Here is a 12,491-nt window from a genome sequence, read left to right as displayed (position 1 = left end):
TCAAACGTTGTTGCTGGTAGTGGAAAATGGAAAGCTTTCAGAAAGGGGCATTGCAAAGGCAGAGATTTTTAGAGACAAACTATCCTTCTAGGTGTCTATTGCAGAGAAATACTGGTGGGCTTGCATGGAACTACACGTAGCGGACATTCATTGCCACATTTTTTATCAAAAGAAGGCTAGCAACACAAATGTTGAAAGTGGAGAAATGTGTAGAAGAAACGAGGATATATTACTCCTGAGAAATAGGTTGTAGTAAAATGTAATAAAATGGAAATGCAGTTCTTTAAAATCCTCTGAAGAAAAATAGTGTGATGTTTGGAGAGGAGATAAAGAAGCACTGGGGTGGCGGGTCTGAGAGCTTGTCTTCTGTATCCGGCGTTTGCCTACTGCTCACCGACCTGCAGAGCCCCGGCACCCCGCCAAGCCAGGATCATGCTTTACTCTATACCTGCTTGCTTCTCTACAGTCTTGCTTCTCTACAGCCGACGTGGTGCCACAGCAATCGTAACAACACTCTTGTCCTGGTGCAATTTTCTTTTTTAATTCATTCTCCTTCTAACTCAGAACTATGCAGAAGGAAGCATTTTTCCCCCTTAACTTGTGTTTCTCAGAGAAACTAAAGCTCATAGAATTGAGATTCATTGAATTTTTCTGCAAAACAACAACAATGATAACAACCACCACCTGCGTGTTAAGGATTTATGTTGTAAGTCAATCCAGTGCCTTGGTATCTTCGGTGAAGGTCACTGCTGGGAGTGATGAGAAAGTAGAACAGTTATGATTCGGGCAGTGGTAAATAAGCTTGTAGAAGAATAAAATTCTCTTTGTTTTGCTTGCAGAACCTAAATTTCTTCCACCTGCTTCCCTTCCTTCTTGGTTTCAGAGAAGCTAAACCTGTTATAGCTGGACATTACCGTATTAAAATTTAATCTCTTTTCATCAGTCTGGTCCAGAAAATCTTTCCATTTCAGTACGAGTATTATTACAGCTTCAGTCCGTATCCATTTTGGAGCTGAGCTTCTGAGTTTCCTCTCCCTTAGAGATCCAGTGGGCCCGGGCCTCCATCCCAAAGCATGGAGTGGGTGGAGAAGGTGGGTGGCTCAGATGAAGTGGCCTCCTTTCTCGGCCTCATCTGGTTCTGTGAAGTTGCTGCTGCCTGCTGTGTGCAATGGTGATGAGGACTGAGGCTGATGTTGCATCACCGGATAGCACACAAGATGTCCTTTGGGTATCCTGCCCAACTTCCTAGGGTAAGTAATCCCAGGGAGAAACAGCCACATCTCCCTGCCTCCCCCAGCAGGGTCCACTTCATAGGGTCTTCATATGCCCAGTGGAATGGTTTCGGGGTGGATCCTGGCAGACTGTGCTTCAGGCTACCTTCTGTGCCACATCCCAACACAAGATTACCCATCTGGGAGACTTCAGGAGCAGTCTTTGCTCAGGTCCTTCAAGGGAGGCCACCCTGTATTCCTGCTGCCCTGTCCATTGTCTGGCAACAGGAGATAGGTTGCAGGCTTTGCATGAGAGCAAACACCAAATGAGATGCCAAATCCACTTTATTTAGAATCACTGCAAATTCAGAATTTCAGGAGAAATTCTCTTGGGTACCTTGCCTTTAACCACTCTCTCAATCCCCCACTACAAAGCTCCCTCAAAGAAGGGACAACACAAGTGGTTCTTACCTTCCTTCTCAAATTGAGTGCCCATATTCTTCTGCAGCTCTCTCACACCACCATGGCTACCTGCGCATTGTGAATGGTGCTTCAGAGTGTGTTTCCATGAGCTTGGAACCTGAAGAATTCTAAGTTGTCATCAGTTTTGTTTTTTGGGTTTTTTTTTCCCCAACTGTGAACGTCTCCATAGTAATCGATGCTCTTTCTGTTTAAAAATCAGATGGAGGAAAGTTCTGTTGGCAGTCCAGAACGACAGGGCAAGGCCCTTATAGTTAATTATTTATATCATCTCTGCAAGAAAGCAGTACTAAAAAGAATTCAGTGACTGAGAAAGTAAGACAAAATTGATATATATAATGAGCAGCTTGCATTGTGAAGTGTTGTCCTCAATAAAAATTTACAGGTGCACCTGTGTGGCTCAGTAGGTTGAGCATCAGACTCTTGATTTTGGCTCAGGTTGTGATCCCAGGGTGGTGGGATGGAGCCCCATGTCAGGCTCCATGCTGAGCCTCTCCCCTGCTCTGCCCCTCTCCCCTGCTCATGCTGTCTCTCTCTCTCTCTCAAATAAAAAATAAAATAAATCTACAGAAATCTGTATTTTTGCAAGTTCCCTAGGTAAGGCCCTTCATGAGCCAGTTTTGGGCTAGTGACAGTTGACAGTGTTCTCCTTGCCACTGTCAGATAGATAGAACAATAAGATGTATGCTAGCCATTCCAGAACATTGGTGAACATCTGGCATTTGGGTGGCTGATCATTCAGAGTAAGAGAAGCAGTAAGGAAAAGATGCCTAGAGAAAACTCAGATATGAGATGATGAAGCCAGCTGTTGTGTGAACTAGTTTTCACTTCTTATGAAGCTGGCTGTACTTGGTATAATTGGGGTGTGGAAGATCCACTACTATCTTTACGATGAGCCCTCTCTCCTCCTTTTCCATTAGTTAATGGATATCTGATCCTTCATCTCCCCAAAGGGATGAAAGTCGGTTCTTGGGAGGCAAGTGAAAGGAATCTTAGATATTACAATTGTTCGTGGCCCTCCCAAACTCAGCCCTCCTCTAAAATCTTGTTCCTTAGTTTTTAATTCCATTCCTCTCTTTAGGGAGAAAGTTAATCTAATCTAAATTTTAATTAATTAACTAATTAATTAAAATGATTTAATTTAAATTCATTGATTAAAATAAAATTTGCTCTTTAGGGGAATGGTAGAGGAAAAAAAAGTTGAGAAACATCCAACATGACCTGACAGAGCCATATATGCTTTCCTCCAAGTATTTCCAAAAAACCAAAGCAAACCAAAACAAAAATTCTACACCAAAACACGAAGAAAAGCAAGGCAATTCTTTCCTCCAAAGTTCCTAAGATTCTCTTACAACATCCACAAAAGTGAATGTTGAGTTAGATGGACCCAGTCCATTCGTAGTCCATGCTTAGAGCAGCAGGAAGTCATCCACATTCTTATCCTGTTGGAGAAAGAGAACTTAGAGTTGTCTTCTGTCCAATACTCAATCAGCCATCTTGCATAGATACTACCTAAACACTGATCTTCAGTTCTCTGTTTTGCACCTAAGATATCAGAAGACCAGTAAGCTTATATGACAAGAAATAAAATTTGACTATAAAAATAATAAGCCAATTGCCTGTTTTATATAGTTTTTTTTTGTTAGCAAAATGATATTCTTACTCCCAATACTGATACAACTTTAGAAGAAGGATCTTGTATTTCCCTGTGTTACCATCCTTTCCCATGTCACTCTCCTCTAAACTCAGAAAAAATTATCTATAGGAGTTTGAGGTTTCTGTTAATGTGTTGTGTTACTTTATGCTAACATAGTCTTTTATAAAACCAAATCAAACATATACCATCTATGGAAGAAGACAAATTCATACAGTTGAGGAACTCTCTTCTATACAGTATAATACTACCACAAGAATCATTTAAATTGGAAAATAAACCAGGTAATGAAAGCCATTTTTCTGCCTCATTAAAAATCTCCACCACTTGAAGGTAGGTTGGTCCTGTCTACTTCTACATAATCTTAACATTTGACTGTTGCACCATTAAAACGTTTACCCTCTTATTCATTTCAATAGCTGAAGAACCTCTTTGATGATATAGATGAGACTCTACTTGGATCCTCACCTATATCTGGGTGATTTTAATCCTAAAGTGGAGTGTGTTTTCTAGGCTAATTGGCTAAGAGGCTCTTTTCCCTTCCACACACTTTTTTAAAAATTACCTTGAGTTCTGAAAGCAGTATGTGTTCTTTCAAGTTGCCTTGTTCACTCCTCTTGAAATCAACTATAAACATTCACCTAAAAGAAACCCAGAATATGGGATGTTTTGAATTTGTAAAAGACACAGTAGGAGCACTAATGGTGGGTAGATTTCTCGATTCTCTGGCTTACCCCATTGATTTAAAACAAAAAACCTCTGACTAACTTTTCTTTAAACCTTTCACTTCATAATAGGGTAAAGTCTGAGTCCTGTGTGTACTCATCTCTACTCATTAGGTAACATAAATGTCATGGATATTTATTTATAAATCAATAGGAAATGTTGCCAGTTTAAGACCAAAAAAAAAAAAAAAGAAAGAAAAGAAAAAGACATGACTCAATAACAGAAGAGTTAAAAATATTGAATATTTAGGGGCTTTTACTGACATTACAGATCAAGGATTGCCATTGTTATTGATCATCTAAGCTACAGGTAGGCATCATTTTTGTTCATATTAAGATTCCTTTCTCAATAATAAGACATGATAAAGATGAAGAAGATTGTAATTCATACCCATCTGACTGAAAGGGTCTCTTTCAGATGTGAGTTACAGAAAAATCCCAAAGCGTAGGGAGGATTTATTGGCTCCTGTAAAGCCCAGGGGTAGAGCTGGCTTTCAGGTACAACATTTACAGGGGGAAGTTTCCCTTTGTTTCCTGACTGGGCTGTCTTACTCTCCTCTGTGAGTTGGCCTCTTTTCCAGGCTCTCTTCTGTGGCGAGAAGATTGGAAGAGATTCTGAACAATCCTGTCGGGACCTATACTGGGTATTCCCTGTTCCTCCTCGACCTACCTTGACCCCTAGCAATGTGACTTAACACTATGCCTGTTTGGACTTGTACCACCCAATCCCACTTATCCAGAACCCTAGACTGTTTCTTCCTGACTAACTTATTTTATTGCCTTCTAGACATCAGTGTGCTGTTCTATGAGTGGTTACTTTATTTTTTAGGGATCCATGGTTCTTGATCCTGACTGCTTACTCAAATACCCAGAGAGCATTTTAAGAATACAATTGTCTAGGGCACACCCAGAGCAAATATATTAAAAAGCTAGGAATGGGACACAGACACTGATATATTTAAAAAACTCCCCAATAATTTCATATATAGCCTTAATTGTTGGTATGCTGGTCAATGTTTAGCAACCAGCTCTCTGGAGTGGAGGGATTTGTAGTGTTTGCCGATTTCCATGGTGTTAGTTCCTCCACCATGGCCAATTCAAGCTTCGAGTCTGACATCACTTAGCGTGGAGATGGGAAGAGATGCACACTGTCAGCTCTGGTGAGTTCTGACATGTCCATAGCACACAATATGTGCAAGTGGAATCATAGGTTTGGATGACTAGTAGCTTCTCCTCTGCAGCACTTAACACTGTTGACTAATACCTCTTTCCCCCAAGTTGTCTCGGCTTAGTTTCTGGGATACAACAAACCTTTCTTGAGTTCTCCTCCTGTTTCTCTGAATGCCCTTTCTCTAGTCATCTCTTCAGACCTACCTTCCTTAACCAAACTTAACATGGCTGGTCCTAGGTTCTCCTCACCTGACACTAAATTCTCCCTCATTCTTATGGTCTCATTCCTGCCCTTGCCCCAATTACTATCTATGTAATTAAGGACTCTGAATACATTCCTTCAGCAGTGACTTTTCTCCTGGGCAGACCCCCCAATATCCAACTGCCTACTCCACAGCTCCACATGTATGTCATATATATATATATATATATATATACACACACACACACGCATATATACATATATATATATACATATATACATATACACATGTATGTATATATACATATGTATACATATACATATATACATATACATATATGTGTATACATATACATATGTATACATATATACATATACATATATATACATATATATATGTATATGTATATATATATCTGAAATTCAACATTATAAAAATGATATGGCTCTTCCTTCATCCCCCGAAAACCCATTGCCTTCTGGTTTTCTCTAGCTCAGTGAATGGCATGATCGTTCACACTGTGGGACAAGCCAGAATCCAGGGCATTACTGTTGACACCTGCTAACCTTCATATCAAACAGTCGCTACATCCTACAGATCTTCACTTCCTTAAATTGCTCTTGAAATCATTCACTTCTCCCCATGGTCAGTGCTGAAATAAACCATAGAGGAGAGAGATGCTAACTTCCAAGAGAGGTGCATTTGAGCTGACGCTTGAAGGCTGAGCAGGATATTGCTGACGAAGGGAAGGAAGGTGTTTGGGGCAGAGAAAGCAGCATGCTGACTGGACCACGACAGACTCACAGATGCCATTTACCTCTCTCCTTGCCTGTCTACCAAACATCACAAGTTTAACACAGGAAAAACAGAGACTTGATTCTGCCCACTTCTCTGTATTTTGAATTATTCTTCCCTATCTCAGGAAATGGCCTAACTTTCCATTCACCAGTTGCTGAAGGCAAACACCTTGGAATCATCTTTCTTTCATCACCACATCCGGCTCCTCAGGACGTTTTATCTACTCTACCTAAAAGGTGTCCTGAATCTACCTTTCTCTATCTGCACTGCCACTATCCTTGTCCAAGCAATCTGCATATCTTGCTTGAATCATAGCAATGTGCTCCTTAGTAGCCTCCGTAAATTCCTTTTTCAACATAGCCGGATGATTTTATAAAGATAATCAGATCATATTTCTCACTTGATGAAAGTCTTCCAGTTGCTTCCCATTACACTAAGAATAAAGGCCATCTCCTAGCCCTAGCCTATACGTCTCAACATGGCTTGCACCCTGACCACCTTTCCTACCGTGTTCATTGCCAACTTCCCTCCGGGCTCCACCAGCATTGGCTTTTTTTCCTGCTTGACAAACATGCAAATCTCCCTTTCCCCTCAATATTTCCCCTCCTCCTAGGTCTTATGAACCTTCATGCCTGTAGTGATCTTCTGGAATGATCTGACCCCAAATCTTCATCTCTTCAAGAAGGCCTCCCTGCCCATAGAAACTTCATGAGCTCCTGGCCTGCCCACTTTTCTTACTGGCCACAACATTGCTCTTTTCCATTTTCTTTTTTTTTTAATTTTTAAAAACTTTATTTATTAATTCTGAGAGAGAAAGGGCAGAGAGAGAGAGAGAGAGAGAGAGAGAGAGAATCCCAAGCAGGCTCCACATCATCAGCACCGAGCCCAATGCAGGGCTCAAACTCACAAACTGTAACATCATGACCTGAGCTGAAATCAAGAGTCAGATGCTTAACCGACTGAGCCATTCAGGCACCCCTTTTCCATTTTCTTTGTGGTCAAAATGTATCCTTTTATCTGTTTACCTCTCTGCCAGCATATATATATGTGTATATATATATACACACACATATATATATATATACACACATATATATATATACATATATATATATACACACACATATATATATATATATATATATATATATATACTCCTTCCTACCTGACCAAAAGTCTCTTTGAGCGCAGCAATCTTGTCTGTTTTATGTATCCCTATTTTCCTAGTATCTAGAATTGTTCCTGGACCATAGTAAGTACTTGGTAAATATTTACTGTTGACAAATATGTACTGTTGAAAATGTTTTCAAAGACTAGGATAAGAATAAAAGAACTATTTGCTTTGTATATTTCTTGTTCAAATGACTTAAATGGCCTCAAGAAATCAATTATATCCCTTCTTTAGTTGGTCCCTTACTCTGTAAAATGCAAATAATGCTTCCTATATATTTGCGAATATGAAGAGTTTAAAGATGTCTGAGAATATAAAGTATTTTTATGGCATAAATACATGGTAAATAAATATGTGGTAGGGACACCAACTATTAAAGCACGATTATCTACACCCCGTCCTCACCAGCTTCTGAGAAGTCCATCGTGGCCTGATCATGTACATCAGAGAAAGGAACGAGGAGGAAATTGAAGAGGAAAGGGGGTTAATAAGATTTGTATTGTAGATGGAGAGTACTAACTCATTGAAGAGAAAAAAAAAAGGCAGAAAAAGAGAGTGAAAGAAATAAATGGGCTAGAAAGATTGTTCTGGCTGAACTAGAGGGCAGGTTTTGGATTGCTGGGAGAAAGGAAACAGAATTAGGGTGGGCCCTGGCAGCAAGGAGTTGTGTGTGGGGAGACCGGCAGGGGAGGGGATGGGGGGGATAAGTCGGGGGAGGGCATGTGGATAGGGAAAGAGGATTTCAAAAAGACTTTCTGTGGTTTATGAGTCCTTTTTGGAATTTCCAGAGATGACAGTAAAGACTTAATTTGCTTTTCAATTAATTTTTTGGCTGCCAGTTTGTTTTCTTTACAGCAAAGCACACCCCCTTTCTGCGAACTGGCCCTGGGGAGAGAGCAAGTGGTCTGGCTTTGTGAGGAATACAAGGGAAATGTAAGTGTCATTGGCCAGCCCCCGACCTTCTTCCCTATTACACTTTCCATAGACTTCAATGGGCCATGGGTCTCAAGAGCAGCACCTTGCATGCTGGAAGACTGGGAAGACAGATTAGGAATTCAATTAAATGAAGGCCTCCAATGTGGAGGGCACTGGGCTAGGAGCTTGGGGAAGTTTATTAACTTGCCCAAGGTTATACAGCTGAGCCAGGATTTCACAGGGCTCTATCCAGCTCCAGAAGAGCCTTATGACACAGTGCCTTCCAGCAGCTGATAAAGTGAGAAAACCTTGCTCTTGGCACTAGAAAGCTGGGTGCTAGATCTGGCTCCGGCCCTTACCAGCCATGCAACTTTGGGAACCACATGGAACCATATCCGCGCTTCTAAAATAAAACATTGGACCAGGCCAGTGGCTTCCAGACACCAATTTGAGTGCCAGTGACAGTCTGAGAGGAAGTTTCCATTGGTCAGTGGCAAGAAAAAAAAAAAAAAGATAATATTACATCTACGTCATTATATATTTGTTACTGGAACATTGCTAAGTGGCTTTTCTTGGAAATGGCTGTTCTATTTTTTATTATCAAAATAACTTATTTTAGGATATCATGCTGATATAGGCACTAATTACTTCTGAGGAAAAATATCGTCTTGGTTTATCAATATAGAAACACCACAACCCTTTGTGGGTCCACCAACAGCTGTGAATTCATTGAATTATATTATATCTGATGTCCCTGCTGCAGACTGAAATGCTTGGTTTGGTCAAGTAGTTAAAATTGAATAAAGTGTAGGACAGCTGGCACTCAGCTGTTATAACACTGCAACTGTAACATTTCCTAGCTGCATTACCTTTTAAAAAGCTTGCTCATCTCAGGGTGCCTGGGCGTGGGACTTTGGCTCAGGTCATGATCTCCTGGTTCATGAGTTCCATCCCTGCATGGGGCTCTCTGCTGTCAGCTCAGAGCTCGCTTCGGGGATCTTCTGTCCCCTGCTCCCTGCCCCTCCCTGGCTCCAGCTCCAGCTCTCTCTTTCTCTCAAAAAAAAAAAAAAAAAAAAAAAAAAAAAAAAAAAAAAAAAAAAAAGCCTGCTCATCTCAAACAAATAATAGCCAAATACAGGTATCTGTGGCTAGTCTGCGACTGCTGGTTACTACTTTGCAAACCCTACTCAGTTAATTTGTAACGGTTTTCTTGCAGTTCTGATGGTCTGAGGTTCTGTTTTGAATCCTCTACCCAACTTTTTAAGCACATAATTATTTTAATAATTTCATGCATTGGTTAACATGGCAATCAAATTATATTAGGGTGCGTCCTATAAGTGCTTCACATCATTGTGGAGACTGTTTGGCAACAACAAAGAGCAGGTTTTTACACACCATTATACAGGCTCTTTGCTTGGGTAAAAGTGTGAAGTCAGGGCCTGTTCAGAATGTTTGACAAAACATAAACTGAACTTACGTATTGACTATGTCACAGATTATGATTGAGCAGCAGAGTCACTAGGTCTCATTCTTTACATTTTTATTTTATTGTTTCTTCATGAATATGATAATAGCATTCCCACCAAATTAATGAAATAAGCAGTCGGGCTATCGCCTGCATGATAACATCTCAAAAGCAAGAAGTGAAGCCTGCTCTAACGATTTTCCAGTTTTGGGACTAGCAACACGGGCTTTTAAACATTTTCCAGACATTCTAGTTTTTTTGGATTCTTCAACTTTATGAACTATTGGAAACTATCCTTTTCTACGATGTAACTTTAATCCGTCTTCCTTTCTCAGGGGGAAAGAAAAGAATCAGCCAACAAAAGAAATTATTTCCTGGAGGTATGCAAAATGAGAAGACACGCCATCAATCTACGTAATTCTTTGTTTTGATGCGTGATTGTAGACGGGGCTACAAAGGAGAGCTTCCAGGCATGGTAAGTGTCCAACTTATTGGACTTCCCGCAAAAGTCCAATAAGGAAAAAAAAAAAGTGTGATGGGTTTGAGCATTATTTGAAGGAGCACTGAGAATCAAGAACAGGGAGCTCTGAGAGATAAATGACCTCAAGGCTCTCATTTAGAAACGAGGCCCTCCTGGGATAGGGGACAACTGGAGGCCCACCGGCCACTAGAAGCATCAAGATCATGAGAGCACACCTCTCTCTGGCGTGTGAGTGTTCTTTCTACGAGTCCAGATTAATCAGTGAACAATGGTTGTCCTTCACCATGCTTACAAGTCCCAGCCTCTTCCAGTCTAAGTCTCCAATGTGACAACATTATCCTTAAAATCTTACCCTTGGTCCTATGCCCTTCGATCCATCTTTCAAATTTGAGCTTCTGAGAGAAGTCTTCTGCGACTACCCCTGCCTCCCTGTGCTCATCTTTGCCTTGGTGCAAGTGCAGTGCCATCTACTGATTTATGTGTATTTGGGGATTCTCCAGTCTGAACTACGTTCCCAGTGAAGTCTCAAGGCATGGGGATCCGTCCTGATTTTTCTCTGAACTTTCAGAAGCCACGTATAGGACACGTAAGGGCACAATATACCCAAAGTGAGGTCCACACAAAAGTGAAGTTCATGGGATAATTCCATGAGCTTCTGCTATTGTGGGAGCTGAGTGGAAATAGTATTCCATGATTGAGTATATCTAAGAAACAGTGAGTCAAATAACTTCAAACACCTTTTCCTGAATGACTTCTCAGATGGTGCATTTATAAGAGGGTAATTAGTAGGGCTTCTCGTACCGATTTTATTTTAGAATCCTTTTTTATTCAAGAAATGTACTTAGAAAAATTCTAGTCTTATGACAATGATTACTAGTGCATAGAGAATACCAAATACTAGTGCATAGAGAATAACCTGGGGAGTTGACAAATATTTAGATTTGTAAGCCTCATCTTCACAGTGAGTGAGCCAACAGTTCTTCCAGGGAACTCAGGAATCTGCATTTTAAAAAGCGTCCTAAGCAGTGCTTCTTAAACTTTAACTTGAATAGGAATTACCTGGGATTTTGTTAAAATGCAGAAATTGTTTGCATAAAAATCCAGAATGCTGGGGCGTTACTAGATTCTGCATTTCTAACAGTTCCTAGGTGAAGTTGTTGCTACTGGTCTGAAACCCGCACTTAGAGTAGCAAGGCTTCCATGATTCTGACCATCCAGTGTTCTCCACTTCTGTTATCATCACAAATGTCACTATCTTCCAAGGTTTCTGTCACTTTCAATTCATGAGTAAGTGTTGCCTTATTGGTTCATAATGAAATTCAGAGTTGTAATTTCTTTCATTGCTTATTCTACCATCTGAGAAGTGGAACAGTTAGCAAATATGTCAAGATTTATCAGGTGCTCTTGTTCTAACCTTAACACGATGTCCAGATAGCTGCAGTCTTCGTAACTCACTATTCCATCGCCAGTCTGAGCCAGGTTTCTGATCTGACTCAGATACTGCCATCCAGACCTCCAGTTTTACTGAACGTATCTGCTACTTCCTTTTTTTGTTATTGTTGTCATATATTTGACTGTACATTTGACTTCTACATATGTTATAAGCCCCATAAATGTTATGAATGTTTTTGCCTGTAAGAGTAAATTGTCTTTTCAAGAAATTAAGGAAAGAGAAAAATAATCTTTTATATGTGTTTGTGTGTTTATTTTTTCTGGCTCTCTTTTTCCCCATTGTGTAGATTTCTATTTCCGTGGAGTATCCTTTTCTTTTACCCTGAAGAGATTTCTTTTGCATTTCTTGGAACGTGGATCCGTTGCTGAATTCCCTCAGCTTTCATTTATCTGAAAATGTGTTTGTTTCACCTTCATTTCAAACCTTGTTTGTTCTTTTTCTCTTTAAAAATTTTTTTTATTATTTACTTATTTTTTAATTTTTTAGAGAGAGAGCACGTGAGCAGGGGAGAGGAGCAGAGAGAGAGAGAGAGAGAGAGAGAGGGAGGGAGAGAATTCCAAGTAGTCTCCATGCTCAGCGTGGAGCCCTATGCAGCACTCAATCTCATGACCCTGGGATCATAACCTGAGCTGAAATCAAGAGTCGGATGCTTACCCCACTAAGCCACCCGGGAACCCCTTTTTTCTTTTGAAATAACTATAGATTCATAAGAGGTTCAAAAAACTACGTGCAAGACAGTCCTCACAAATTCATCTTCATTTTAAA

The 12,491-nt window shown here is 40.3% G+C and overlaps 1 long non-coding RNA gene across 1 annotated transcript; it reads left to right on the top strand.

Annotated features, from left to right (window-relative positions):
* The first annotated feature begins 678 nt into the window (after positions 1-678).
* LOC147581108 (uncharacterized) lies at positions 679-10,758 on the top strand. The gene is made up of 3 exons (XR_015250846.1): positions 679-1,250; positions 8,252-8,345; positions 10,128-10,758. It is a non-coding gene; the product is annotated as an uncharacterized LOC147581108 (long non-coding RNA).
* Positions 10,759-12,491: the final 1,733 nt, after the last annotated feature.

This window comes from Puma concolor, chromosome B2 (assembly GCF_028749965.1).
Source record: "Puma concolor isolate L17-30 chromosome B2, mPumCon1.1.hap2, whole genome shotgun sequence".
In the NCBI taxonomy this organism is placed as follows: domain Eukaryota; kingdom Metazoa; phylum Chordata; class Mammalia; order Carnivora; family Felidae; genus Puma; species Puma concolor.
This window is presented reverse-complemented; position numbering and strand designations above follow the sequence as displayed.